Genomic DNA, 14,534 nt, shown 5'->3' with positions numbered 1-14,534 from the left:
TTCCAGTTACATGGCCTTTTTTTGTGTATGGCCAGTGCTCATCCTTCTTCCAGCTACAGATTTCTATCCATATTAATTCTCTGCCTGGAACACTCCTCCCTCCCTCTGCCACCTGGTTGACATCATCCTTCAGCATCTCTTAGGCCTGGCAACCTTAAACACTACTTGTCAGCCATAACCCTATTACTCTAGAAGGAGAGAAAGGATTTGGAGGGGGTAGCAGATCACACAATGGCTGACTTCCTCAATGCATAACATGTTTTAATTCTTAATAGTTTGTATCCTGATGTTTTATAATTAATAGAGAAATTATCTGTAGAGATGAGTAAAATATAACTTTTTGTTTTCCTTATATCCATGTCCTTGTAGTTGAGTAGTATAAAAGAATAATCAGTTCCTCTCAAAAGGTGAAATGGCATAAGACTATAAATAACTATGCTATAAATTTTCACCCCTCGTATATGTTTTATATCTGTTTGAAGGCAGAATTTCTGTTTTGTTCATTGTGATATTGTGTCACTTTAGCACAATTCCTGGCACAAAGTGGGTACATGGTGATTATTTGGTTGTAAATGATCTTTCTCTAAATCATCTAGAACCCTGGAATTCTACCTTGGATAGAATAACAAACAATAGAGACCTTCTGCTTAGATGAATGGGAATTATCTCATTAATTTTATCTAAAAATTGAGGGCTTTTCTAGGTACTCTAGTTATTTGTGGTATGTTGATTTATGCACCCCAACAAAGATGTGTTCTTACTCTCAATCTATGTCATACAGGTGTGAACCCATTGTAAATGGGATCTCTTCAAGATCTTAATTCTAGTCAAATGAAACAAGGTGGGTGGGCCTTAATTCAGATGACTGGAGGCCTTATAAAGAGAAGGCCACAGGAAGAAGAGGGAAGTCAGTGGGAACCTGAAGTGAAAGAAGAGCACATCACCATGTGACAGGAAATAACATACAAGCCAAGAAACCCCAAGGACTGTGGCAAGACAGCACCAGACCACGTCTTTGGAGAAAAATCATGGTCTTGTTGACACCTTGCTTTTGGTCTTTGTTTAGCCTCAAAACCATGATCCAATAAATTCCTGCTGTTAAAGTCAACCCATTGTATGGTAATTGTAGGCAAACTTAGACACTAAGGACTTGATTTTTTTTTTTTTCTTTTATCCTTGGTGCCTATTATATTTGTTGATTTTTCGCATTTAGTTCTAGAGATACCCAACTGAGTTGGATGATATTATTCTTACCTTTAAAAAATAAAGAAATGGAGTTCATAGAGACTGCTAACCACCCTCCAAATCCTTTTTCTCCTTCTATAGAAGCAGAATTATAACTGGCACATAGTGTCTCAGTTTGCCAGTCTACTACCACAAATACCGCACAGCTAGTTGGCTTAACATTGGGAATTTATTGGCTTATGGTTTGGATGGCTAGAATTCCCCAAATCAAGATGTCAGTAAGGCCATGCTTTTTTCCCAAAGTCTGTAATGCTCTGGTGCTGGCTTGTTGCAATCCTTGGGGTTCCTTGGCATGTATCATACCTCCCATCACACAGTGATCTCTTTTTCTCCTTGTGATTGCTCTTCTGGCTTCTGCTGGCTTCCGACTCCTCTGTGGCCTTCTCTGACTGACTGTGTTTATTTTTAATGCTTATAAAAGATGCCAGTAATATGGATTAAGGCCTAATCTGAAGCAGTTGGGCCACACTTTAACTATAAATAACATCTTCAAAAAGTCCTATTTAAAAATGGTCCACACCTACAGGAATGTGGAATAAGACTAACAACATCTCTATCTTAGGGTACATGATTTACCATAGCTAGACTACATTTCTCTGGCTTGCATTTAGGTGTGGCTGTGTAGCTAAGTTTTTCCCAATTCCTTATAAGCAGATACTGCTATGGCTGGGGCTTTTCAGAGAACATGTATGCCTCTTTCATGTACTTTCTCTTTTGCTCTGGCTGACCTTAGGTATAACAATTCAGGCTCTGCGATCTTAACACTCAAGGGGATGGTAGAACCACAAATTGCCTCCCTGACTCTCCATGTGCAAGAGAGACTCCTTTAATTGAGCACCCATAGAAGAAGGAAATAACTTCTAATATGTCTGAGGTATTGTAATTTTACGGACATTTTTTCAGCAGTTTGCATATATAAATAAGGTAGAATCAGAATCTTAAGTTACTTCTTAGAACTACTGGGTAGAATTTAATCTCAGGACTTTCTGGCTCAAAAGACCATCCATCTCCTTCAATGGCCTCCCCATGGTGAACATATTTGTAATGCTTCTTTAATTTGTGCACCTATTTAACCCTGGTCATCTATCCTAGTTCTTATGTGAATTTTTTTCTTTTCTCCATTGTGCTTTTTAGAAATTAGCTTGTTACAAATCACTCGTTCAATGATTTCTTCAAGTAACTTTTTAATGAGTGCCTTCAGTTTTGAAGTAGATAGAGAGATTAGTTAGATAAAAGAATCTTCTCTCAAGGAGCTCACTGACTGCTGGTGGCCAGGAGGAGTGGTAAGGATTGCTAAACAAAAAAATGAAAATACAATGGGAAACAGTGATATGCATGGTAGAAATGTGAATACACAGTTTGAATACTACAAGGAGGAAGTGACTGGTATATTTCTGTTAATATTAAGAGATGATAAATTAGGCAGCATCCTGCTTAATTTGTTTTGTGCCTTATAACTCCATATGATCAGAGCAGATCTGATATTTGGACTAGAGCAGACTTAAACTTAAAAAAAGAGACTTCTGCTTAGATTCTAGCCCTTTGCTCATAGCATCATTCTACGAGATGTACAGGCTACTAATGAGATCTAAATTGTGTCATTAGGATGGTTGTTTGGTCTCATTATCACCAATTCTTTCAATGTGGCACTGCTAATCTTTCTAATTAACCAAGGATAATCACTGCCAACCAATCAGATAACTGGACTGATGAAAACGATTACTCAGAAATGGCTGGTTTAAAATACCATAGTGTGTTTGAAACTATTTTGGAAGAAATAGAAATTCAAGAAGCACAAATGGACAATTTTAAAAAGAGATGGGTGTTGGGTTAGTTGGTTTTTGAAAAATCACAAAACAAAATATTTTTAAAAGTTTAATAAATTATCTTACTGTTCAGATGTTTGAATAATCATCTTTTCTCTGATTGTATAGGTATTCTGTACCATTGACTGTTAAGCACCCCCCCTCCCCAATACATGCATTCACTTCACTTATGAAGCTTACACACTTTCATTTCACAGTGTCATCTGTGTGATCAAGAGAGAAACAATTCAGGCAAAACATGTTTCAAAAACACATTAGTTTTGATATTGAATCAGGATTAGAAGAAACAGTTGCCCCCACAAGACTGAATCAGGATTAAAACATGCCTTTTCTAGGGTACATAATAATCCTTTCAAACTAGCCAAGAGCAAAGCTGTGTCTCCCTACAGACTGGTTATAATCTTTAAGGAGTAAACAGTATCCACCCAGCAGAGAAACTGACAGCACCTTAAATTGTTCATCAAAATTAAAATCACTAATGGGTGTATGAGTGCTGAATCATTATACTGATATTTCTTTTAGTATCCTGTACCTTAGAGCAGCTAGAAATAAAAATCTAAAATTGTGGAATTGTATCCCATACCAACTCTAAAATGTGAACTACAACTAGTTGCTGCAATATATTCAAAATTTATTGCTTTTATGTATCTATGTTATTTAAAGAAAAAGGAGGAGTTTATCAGAGAAGATAGGATTTAACGAATAAGTATGACTGAGGAATCCTTTATTGATATTTCTGTTGGTCTCCAGTGTCTTGGAGCAGCTAGAAGAAAAAATGAAATATGGAACTGTAACCCACACCCAACTTTGAAATCTGTTCTATAACTACTTTCTAAAATGTACTTGGAATGTACATTTTATATACATTTTTTTTGTATATATGTTATATTTTACAATTAAAAAAATTAAAAAATCACTAATGAGCAACAAATGACCATTGTGTGCTTCCAGCTGTGATACCCTAAGAAGAACACAACATAATTTATATAGCATACAAACCAGAGATACATAATAGGAATATAATCATGAAAAAGCACCAGATAAACCTAAAAAAGAGAACACTCTATATTAAAGTGGGGTGGGACTTTATACTTCAAAAATGTCAAGAAAAGCTGAGAAATGGTTTCATATGTTTAAAATGGCAGTAAAAAGATATGACAAGTCAGATAGCATGAGACCTCTGACTTCATTTTTTTTTCCTCAGGATATTTTTAGCTATTCGGAGTACCCTTTCCTCCCAGATAAATTTGGTTATTGGCTTTTCTATTTCTGAAAAGTAAGTTTTTGGAATTTTAATTGGTATTGCATTGAATCTGACTTTAAGGTGTATTATGAAGCTACAGTGATCAAAACAGCATGGCACTGGCATAAAGATAGATATAATGACCAATGGAATTTAATAGAGTGTTCATATATAGACTCTTTCATCTATGGAAAATTGATCTTTGATAAGGCAGTCAAGCCAACTCACCTGGGACAGAACAGTCTCTTCAATAAATGGTGCCTAGAGAACTGGATATCCATATGCAAAAGAATGAAGGAGGACCCATTTCTCATACCCTATACAAAAATTAACTCAAAATGGATTAATGACCTAAACATTAGATCTAAGGCCATAAAACTGTTAGAAGAAAATATAGGGAAAGATCTTATAAATCTTGTACTTGGAGGTGGTTTTCTAGACCTTACACCCAAAGAGCATTGAAGAAAGAAGTAAATAAATGGGAACTCCTCAAAATTAAACACTTTTGAGCATCAAAGAACTTCATCAAGAAAGTAAAAATACAGCTTACACAATGGGAGACAATATTTGGAAATTACATATCAGATAAAGGTCTAGTATCTAGAATTTATAAAGAGATTGTTCAAAAAAAAAAAAAGATATGACAGGTAATATAACATCTTATCCTGGTTTGGACCCTGGGAAAGAAAGGGGAAAATTCTATAAAGGACATTATTAGGTTATCTGACAAACTGGAAAATAAGTAGTAGGTTGGATTGGATCAAAGTATTGTATCAAAAAAATAAAAACAACAACAGCAACAACAAAAACAGTTTTCTTATACTGAAATAATCCTTATAATTAAACCTAATTAGAGCCATGAGTTCCATACTGATTGCCCATGGTATAACTGTTAATTTCCCCTTTTCTTTTCACAGGAGTGCATATCAGTTTGAATCCGTAGAAATTCTTATAGGTCCTACTCAAAGAAAACTCCAGATAAAAATACAAATGTTGCCCTTGATGCATCAGGTTATAATCAGGTTGTAGAATCTGCAAAAGATAATGGCTCAAGGAACAGCCCTTATTTCAGGGTTCCAACCTCAATAAGACTGTTTTAGTTTCCTAGGCTGCTTAAAGCAATACCATTTCAGCTTAAGCAAAGGGAATTTATTTGCTTATGGTTAGAGTTAGGGAAAATATCCAAGTCGAGATATCATCTAGGTGATGTTTTTTTCCAAGACAGGTTGCTGGTGATCCTTGGCTCCTCTGTCACATGGCAAGGCATATGGTAGCCTCTTCTGATTTCTACCTTCTCTTCTGGGTTTTGTTGATTTCAGCTTCTTGTTTCTGTGGCTTTTTCTGTCTCTCTCTCTCTCTCTCTCTCTCTCTCTCTCTCTCTCTCTCTCTCTCTCTGTATTCATTCTGCTCATAAAGGACTCCAGTGATAGGATTAAGTTCCATCCCTAAATGAGGTGGGTCATACCTTAGCTGCAGTAGCTTCATCCAAAGTTCCTACTTACAATGGGTTCATACACACAGGAATGAATTAGATTTAAGAACATGTTTGTCTTGGCTTCATTCAGCTGCAAACCACTACAAAGACAAAAAGGGTAATAATTTCAAATAACAGAAGTAAATTTCTTATAATAGGCTATGTTACATGATCAGTTTCTGTTGCTACGAAAGTGAGCATCTTGCATTGCTCCATCATTAACGTATGGCAGGAAACCATGGAATGGTGATTTTTATTTTTACTTTGGGAATACATTTTTTTGTTTTATTGCATGTTTTATAAATATGGACCAGAATTCTTAGTTTTTGACTACTTTGTGCGGGGGATACGAGGGATATAAACTTTCCAAACTTGAAACCTATCTTCCTTTGCTTTTTTGTGTTTATTTATGCATAGAAGGTGAAAAAGATGACAAATGCCATCACCCAACTCTCATCATCACTTCTCTATTTGGTTTTTATTCTTTAAATATAGTTTTTCACTATTATTTTTAAGATGTTTAAAAAGATTTCTTATATAAATCCTTGTTGTAAATACATTCTTATATTGAAATTGCAGGCTTTTATAATAATTGTGGAAAACTAAATCTCATATGCCTTTGTGGGGTTTAATTCTTTTCTCTGGAAAGAAGAGATTTAGAATAAGCTGTTCATTACCACCTTAGATGCATTTTGGGACTTTCTGGTAATGAAGAGTTTATTTCTTTGAAGTAGAACAAATCAAGGGGCATGGATTACTTACTTTCCCAAGCGTAGTTCTGGCTGGTCATATCTCTTTATACAGAGATCCTGTTTGTCCTATAGATCTGTGAAGACAGAGATGAATGAGAGAAAATACGATTTAATGATACTAAGTGACAATTTCGATGAGAAGCATGAAATCAGGCTAAGAACTTTGAAGAGAATCCCTTCAAAGAGATATATTTAATTGAGACTTGAACAAATTTTAAAAGCTGAGATGGATAATTGTATTAGGAAAAGATGCATCTAACAAAGTTACTAACTGAACTGTGATGCTGATCTTTAAAATAACACACATGATCAAATGTGTATCATCGTAATGGCTTTCCTGCATAGATGTAAGGTTTTAAAGTATTTATTTCCTCTGTGCTTATTGCTCTGGGTAACATATTCTGTGGATTTACACTTGATGTATTCAGGAAAGTGGAAAATAATTAACCACTACTTAAGTTACTGTCAAGAAAGATGAAGTAACAAGATCTGAGAGGCTTCCATGGACTGCTGGCCTCACAACATTTTAAATCTTTGGGATCTCATTAGTAATACCTTCAGTCTGATTTCCACTTAATCAAAAGCACACGTGATTTTCTTGTAAATTTAATTTAATTAAGAAAACAATCAGCGAAAATTGAGTTTCAGTGATATGTGCCAGCTAATTACCTGAGAGGCACAAGTGATTGAACTTCACCAAGTGAATGATTGATGGAATGCTGCAAACCTGGAGAGTTGGTGGGTGCATGAGGGTAAAAAACAAAATTCTCTTTCCTCTTCTCTGGAAGGCTAGTGGACTAATGATGTTTGTAAGGGATGTCCGTGTAACAAGGATAGGCATTTAGCAAACAGAATTCTCACAATCCTATGAAGTAACAGGTATTATTATTTAATTTGACAGATGTAGAAATCTTTGCTTAGTGAGGCTATATAACTTACAAAGTCATAATGTTGATACTCAAATACAGCTCTGTGTGACTCCAAGCTGACACTCAGTTCAATATTTTTTGAAAAAATAAAGTGATACATTTTAGTAAGTGAAAAAGAACAGGAATGTCACTAGATGAACGAAAGTGTGATAATAAAAGGGAAAATAAAAAAATAAATTCCACAAGGGTAATTTGAAGCAGGAAGAAATCACCATTCATGGTGTTTTGAGGCTCAGAGTGAGGGCTATTTTCGAAAGAACTAAACACATACAGTTCAATATTTTCAGCTGTGCCTCATTTTGAAAATGTAAAATATCCAAATAACTGCTTTAATACTGTATTTAATGTTTTGAGAAGACACATATTTGAAGTCAAATCAGCCATGAATCGGCTTATAATTGTTTTATACGCATTGCCTAACTAACATTCTTCAATTACTTCTCACTGCATGATTTAACCTTGCTTCTCTTAATGTAATTTAAGAGGAATTCACTTTGGATTTCATACAACACCATCATCTATTCAATAAGGAGTCATTCAAGTGACAATGGGGAGATTTTGATGCTGAATCGTTCTCATTTGCAAAGTCCATCAAAATGACCCACAAAGCAAATTGTGACCTATTTCACGTGGGTTTAAATGATAAATTTTTTTAGAATAGAATGATAGTTTGTTATTTCAATTCTGACTATGCCTACATATGTCCTTAAAACTGGTTTGGGTATGACTGAAACATTTCACTTGATATGTTCTGATGGTTGAACATCAGATCTAATTGCCACAAATTGTCACAAACTGATCGCTCTAATCTGTAGCAGAACAAAGAGTTGTGCACACTGCTTTGGCTATGACTTTAATTTGTGGTCTCTCAATTTGCTCAGATGTAGGAGATACTATTAATATGAGAAATAGATGAGGAAATACAAATTTCTGTTGACTTTCACTTAGATTAGTGATTAGCAAACTTTTTTTTTGTAACGGGCTAGATAGTAAATATTTTTGGCTTTGCAGCATCTATTCTCTCCCACAAGTACTCTACTCTGTCATGACATAGAAGCAGCCAGAGATAGTACACGAATAAATGAGTGGGGTGGTATTCTAATAAAACTTTATTTATAAAAACAGATGGCATGCAGATTTGGCTTTAATTTGCAGACCCCTAACTTAAATTTATGCATTGGAAAAGATATGGTAAATAAAAATCAGAATTTTTAAATCAGAAGTTGTTTTAGAGACTGTCTGGTATTCCTCATTCATTTTTTTTTTTTTTTTTTTTTTTTTTTTTTTAAAGGAAAGACAGAGAGAAGGAAGGAAGGATAGAAGGAAGGAAGAGAGGAAGAAAGGGAAACATCTTTTAAACATTTTCTTGTTTTATTGTATTTTGTTTCTCCGTTTTCGTTACATGGGCTGGGGCCGGGAATCGAACCGAGGTCCTCCGGCATAGCAGGCAAGTACTTTGCCCGCTGAGCCACCGCGGCCCGCCCTTCATTTTTTTTTTTTTTTTTTGCATGCTGTATGGCAGAGTCACATTTCATTCTTTTTCTGTGTGAGTATTCCATTACTGCAGCACCATTTGTTGAATTTATTTGTTTGTTTGTTTGTTTGGGGAGTGCATGGGCAGGGAATGGAATCCGGGTCTTCCGTATGGTGGGTGAGAATTATACCACTGAACTATCTTTGTACCCCACCCCCACCCATTCTTTTTATTTATTTATTTATTTTTATTTTTACATGGGTAGGCACCGGGAATTGAACCCAGGTTGTCTGGCATGGCAGGTGAGCATTCTTGCCTGCTGAGCCACCGTGGCCCGCCCCCCAACCCATTCTCTTTTTCCTTTGTTTGTTTTGTTTTGTTTTGTTTTGCATGGGCAGGCACCAGGAGTCAAACCCAGGTCTCCAGCATGGCAAGCAAGAATTCTGCCACTGAGCCACCTTTGCACCGCCCTATCCATTCATTTCTAAATGAGAAAACTAAGGCCTGTCAGGAGGGAGAGAATTGACTAAGAACATTACAGACAGTCAGCTTCGAACTCAGGAGGAGAATTCTGATCTTCTAAGTCACTGCTACTCTTGAGCAATTGGTGCCTTGGTTGCCCAGACATCCTCTTAGAAAAACAACCTACCTGAGAGGATGGAAAAGCACCTTTTGGTAGTCTGGCAGCACCTCTTTCTATATGTCAATATATGCAAATATATACTAATCCAAATGAAATATTTGGCAGGCCTTAGGGACCCCCATTTAGCTGCTGCTAAGGAAGTCCTCAAAGAATACAAACAAATAAATTTTTTCCAAAGCCTGATTAATTTTTTGTTGCCTACTTAGAGCTGCCTGCTCATTTATCTCATTCTCTGGGCTGGGTCTCCTCTGTGGTTGTTTCTATAATTTCTGCAAAAATTACAAGGAACACATACTCAGACTCATCCGTTTCACTCAAGCACACAAATGGCTCTTTCTGGCTTTGTGGTTTCTGACTATGGAGGCAGATCCTGGCGCTCCTTTCAAGCTGAAACTTTTCATGTTTGGCTATAGACTATAGCTGGGTGACTTTACTTGGAGTGAGTTCTGGAGATTAAAGCAGACGGTTGACTTTGGAACTAGACTTTTTAGAGTGAGAATCTAAGAACAGGGGCATCTTAAGAGCAATCCATTTTTTTGTAAAAGAAATGCCTTGAGATTGCTAAAGACAAACTCAATGTTTTGGACATATGAATATGAACGATAAAATACCAATATCATATTAGAAATTCTTATGAAAGGAACAATAAACATGGCTCTGATAATGGTAATAATAATGACATCAAGTGATTATAGAGGGCATACTCTATGATAGGCACAGTGCTAAGTGCTTTCACATGTTAAATAATTTACATTATATTATTTTCTTTATAAAATCTCTCAAGAGACCTCCTTTATATACAGAGTAAATCCAAACTCCTAATCATGTAGCTTAACAATCTCTCACATACATTTTTAGTACCTTCATTATTCTCCATATGTCCCAGACATTTGGTGCTACTTTCTATTTCTTAAAAGCTTTTGATTATCTCCCCGAGTCAGACACTGCTTAGGTACTGGAAATACAAAAAAATGGGATCTCCTTTTTACTTTTGAGAAACTTTCTCACGAGCTGGGGAAAAAGCTCTCAGCTAGTTCTAGATGCTATAAGCCCAACTGAGAAGAACTAGAGGTAGATAAAGCCCTACGTTGAACCACCAAATAATTAATCCACACACCTATATTTATTTCACAGTTTGTTTCTTCCATTTAAATATTAGATTTTACTTATTACTTGGGTAGTTTCCAAGATACATTTTTTCTAATTATTGCGAGTTGTAGTTTACAGAAAAATCATGCAGAGTTCCCAGATATCCCACTGCACATGCAATTTTCTCTATTACTAATATTTTGCATTAGTGTGGTATCTTTGTTACAATTGATGAAACAATATTACTATAATTATAACATTAACTATAGGCCATAGTTTGCATTATGATTTGCTGATTGTGTTGTATAGTCCTGTGGTTTTTCAAAAAATCTTATTCTATTAACAGATGTACAATCTAAAATTTCCCCTTTAACCACATTCAAATACATAATTTTGATTAATTTTGTTAATTCCATTTCCAATGTTGTGCTACCATCATCACCACCCATTACTGAAAGCTTTCCATCATCTCAAACAGAAACTCCATACCAGTTAAAATGTAACTCCCTATTCCTTACACCCACCTCCATCCTGGTCTCTGGTAACCTGTATTCTAGATTCCAACTATGAATATTTTTATTCTAATTATTTCATAATATTAGTGGGATCATACAATATTTGTCCTTTCATGTCTGGCTAATTTCAGTCACATGATGTTTTCAAGGTTCATTCATGCTGTTGCATGTATCAGGACTTTATTCCTTTTTATGGCCAAATAGTATTTGATTGTTTTGTATATATCACATTTTGTTTATCTGTTCATCATCATCAGTTTGTGAACAGTTGGGTTATTTCCATCTTTTGGCTGATGCCGCTATGAACATCATTATGCAAATATCTGTTCAAGTCCCTGCTCTCAAACTTTTTACGTATATACTTAGAAGTGGGAATACCAAATCATTTTACTGATATATCTAATGCTTGATATTCTTCCTTGATGGTTTCTCAGTTTTTGTCTTGTTCCTTTGGATGGGCTATCATTTCCTGTTTCTTTCTTTATCTTGTAACCTTTTATTGCACAATATACATTTTAATTTGTAAAATGTTATCTTTGAGATTTGGTTCCTGAGCTGTTGTTTCTTATTTTTGTAGTCAGCTAGTGACTACAGAATTGACCACCATATGTCTAGACCTATTTCTCTTCAAGTTTATCCTATATGGTGTTCAATGGACTTCCTGGATGTGCATATTCACATCTTTTGTCAAGTTTTCAGACATGATTTCTTTGAATATTCCTTCTGTACCTTTCCTTCCTTCCTTCTCCTTCTGAGACTTCCACAGTACCCTTATTGATGTGTTAGATGGTGTTGCACAGAACTCTTAGTCTACTTTTCCTTTTTCTAACACAGTTTCATTTCTGGCCCTCAGCCCAAATCATTTCAACTACCTTGCTTTTTAGTTCATTGATTTTATTTTTTTCCCGTCAAGTCCAATCTGCTGTTGAAACGCTCCTGGGTATTTTTCAGTTCAGTTATTGTCATTGCGAACTCCAGTAATTCTGTTTGCTTCCTTTTGCAAATTTCTATTTCTTTATTGAGATTCATATTGTTTTCAACATGCATTATTTTCCTGATATCATTTAGTTCTCCCTGTGTGTTTTCTTTAGTTCTTTGAGAACATGGAAGATCTATGTTTTTTCTCTCTTTCTTTTAAAAGTCTTTTACTGATATATCTAATGCCTGATATTCTTCCTTGATGGTTTCTCAGTTTTTATCTTGTTCCTTTGGATGGGCTATCATTTCCTGTTTCTTTCTTTATCTTGTAATCTTTTATTGCACAACATGCATTTTAATTTGTAAAATGTTATCTTTGAGATTTGGTTCCTGAACTGTTGTTTCTTATTTTTGTAGTCAGCTAGTGATATGATTGAAATTGCTTTGAGTGTCAAGAGAAACCAATGTACAACACAAAATTAACAAACAAAAAAATCACCTCTCATAATCTTTACTAATAGGCATTGCATTGGCTGTTTCTTTCCTTCAGACTTAGCCCTCCTATGAAGAAGATTATGAGCCCAAGTCAAAAGAGAAGTACTGAGTCCTCTTTATTTTTTCAGAATCTATATCTTGTCCTGGACTTGCTAGCTGCCGGACTTAGTGATCACCCCATTTATAGGAATCTGAATATCTCATCTACTCCCTATGAAATTGACTTTTCCCCTTTTTTTGGTACTTTATTTATTTATCTTTAGTTAGGACAAGTAATTCTTTGTACCTGACTGCTCTGACTCCTTTTTTTCTGCACTCTCCTATGTGTCCACAGGCTGCTTCTGCCTGCAGGGCCAGTTTTGGGAGGGTGAGCCAATGACAAGTTTTCTGGTGCATTCTTTCAGGCTGCCATTCAGCAGGTTGGGACTGACATACAGCCCCCTCAGTATGTGCTTACCTGTCACTCCACTCCCTCTGGAACAGGGCCAAAGACCTACATTGGGAGCACAGGCTGACTCTCTACCATGCCAGGGAAGATGTGGGGAAAGGGTCTGCAAGGGGTTAACAAGCTTCTCCTATCATTTTTTTTCTTCTGCCTGGGCAGGCACAGGAACCGAACCCAGGTCTCTGGCATGTCAAGCGAGAATTCTGCCACTGAGACACCGTCACACTGCCCTCGTATCATTTTTAAAGCTGTATTTTCTTGATTCACCACTTGCTCAGTTACTGCAACCTTTTAACTATTGTCCTACATTTTGAGGAAAATAGATTTGCCAGGTTTTGCTAGCTTTTCATAGACTCTGTATAGAAATTGCACACTGGTGCATCTTATGCTGCCATTTTGATTTACTAGAATTCATGATACTCTTGAATAGAAGAACAGATGTTGAAGAAAACATCAGCTTCCCTAACATTATCCGTATTTAAGGAAAAGAAGTGAAAAGATCTATGGGGCAAAGCTATTATAAACACAGTGGAAAAGCAAGACTGAGCATTTGTCTAAGGAAAGGAGAACTATAAAAAATACATTTAAAACATCATATATTTTAAAAGGTTAAGGAGAATGAAGGCTGAGAAAAAAACCCTTTGATGTGGCAAGGAGGAGGTCATCAAGAAAATGTTTTTAGTAAAATGGTAGTAATCAAAAACAAATTATTAGTGATTACAGAGGTAATGTGTGTCCAGGGCCTAGGATGTAGTTATTTAAGTATTTTACAGTGCATGGAATTAACCTAGTAATAGCTTTAGGAGCAACAGAGAATTGAGGTTTTCACCTTTCAGAGTTTCCTCCAGTTACGTATCTATGTTGTCCATAAGAAGAGATTATTTCACTCTGTTTATAGTAGTGTTTCTACATGAAAACGTTTATCTTTAAAAATTCTTATTTGCAATTGTGAAGATGCTATGTTCAAAAGAGTGCATATATGTTAAAGGAAATGAGACCTGCTCATTCCTTTCATATCATATTTAAAATACGGGCTCATAATAAATATTCAGCTGCCTTTAGGGATATAAAACAGCTCATAAGATGACTATTTTCTTTTTTTAATTACAAAACACACAAAAAAACATGCAGGTTACAAACAATACCAGGTCTCAAGGATAGCTTCTTTTCTTTCTTTTTTTATTTTCTTTTTTATTTTTTTGCATGGGCAGGCACTGGAAACTGAACCCAGGTCTCTGGCATGGCAGGCGAGAACTCTGCCACTGAGCCACCATTGCCACCCAGAGCTTCTTTTCTTAAACAGAATTTAATTTAAGAAGAAGAGCTAACAAAATGGTGGAATAAGTTTCTCCTTTATTCCCTCAATTTTGATGAGAGTAAATTATAATTTAGCTTATAAGCAACATTTTCTTTAATAAATGAATTTCTTTTGTATTTCAAAATTTGATAAGAAAGTGTTTAATTGGAAACTTTCCTTTGGCTATCA

Source organism: Tamandua tetradactyla, chromosome 11, assembly GCF_023851605.1.
Source record: "Tamandua tetradactyla isolate mTamTet1 chromosome 11, mTamTet1.pri, whole genome shotgun sequence".
NCBI lineage: Eukaryota > Metazoa > Chordata > Mammalia > Pilosa > Myrmecophagidae > Tamandua > Tamandua tetradactyla.
This window is presented reverse-complemented; position numbering follows the sequence as displayed.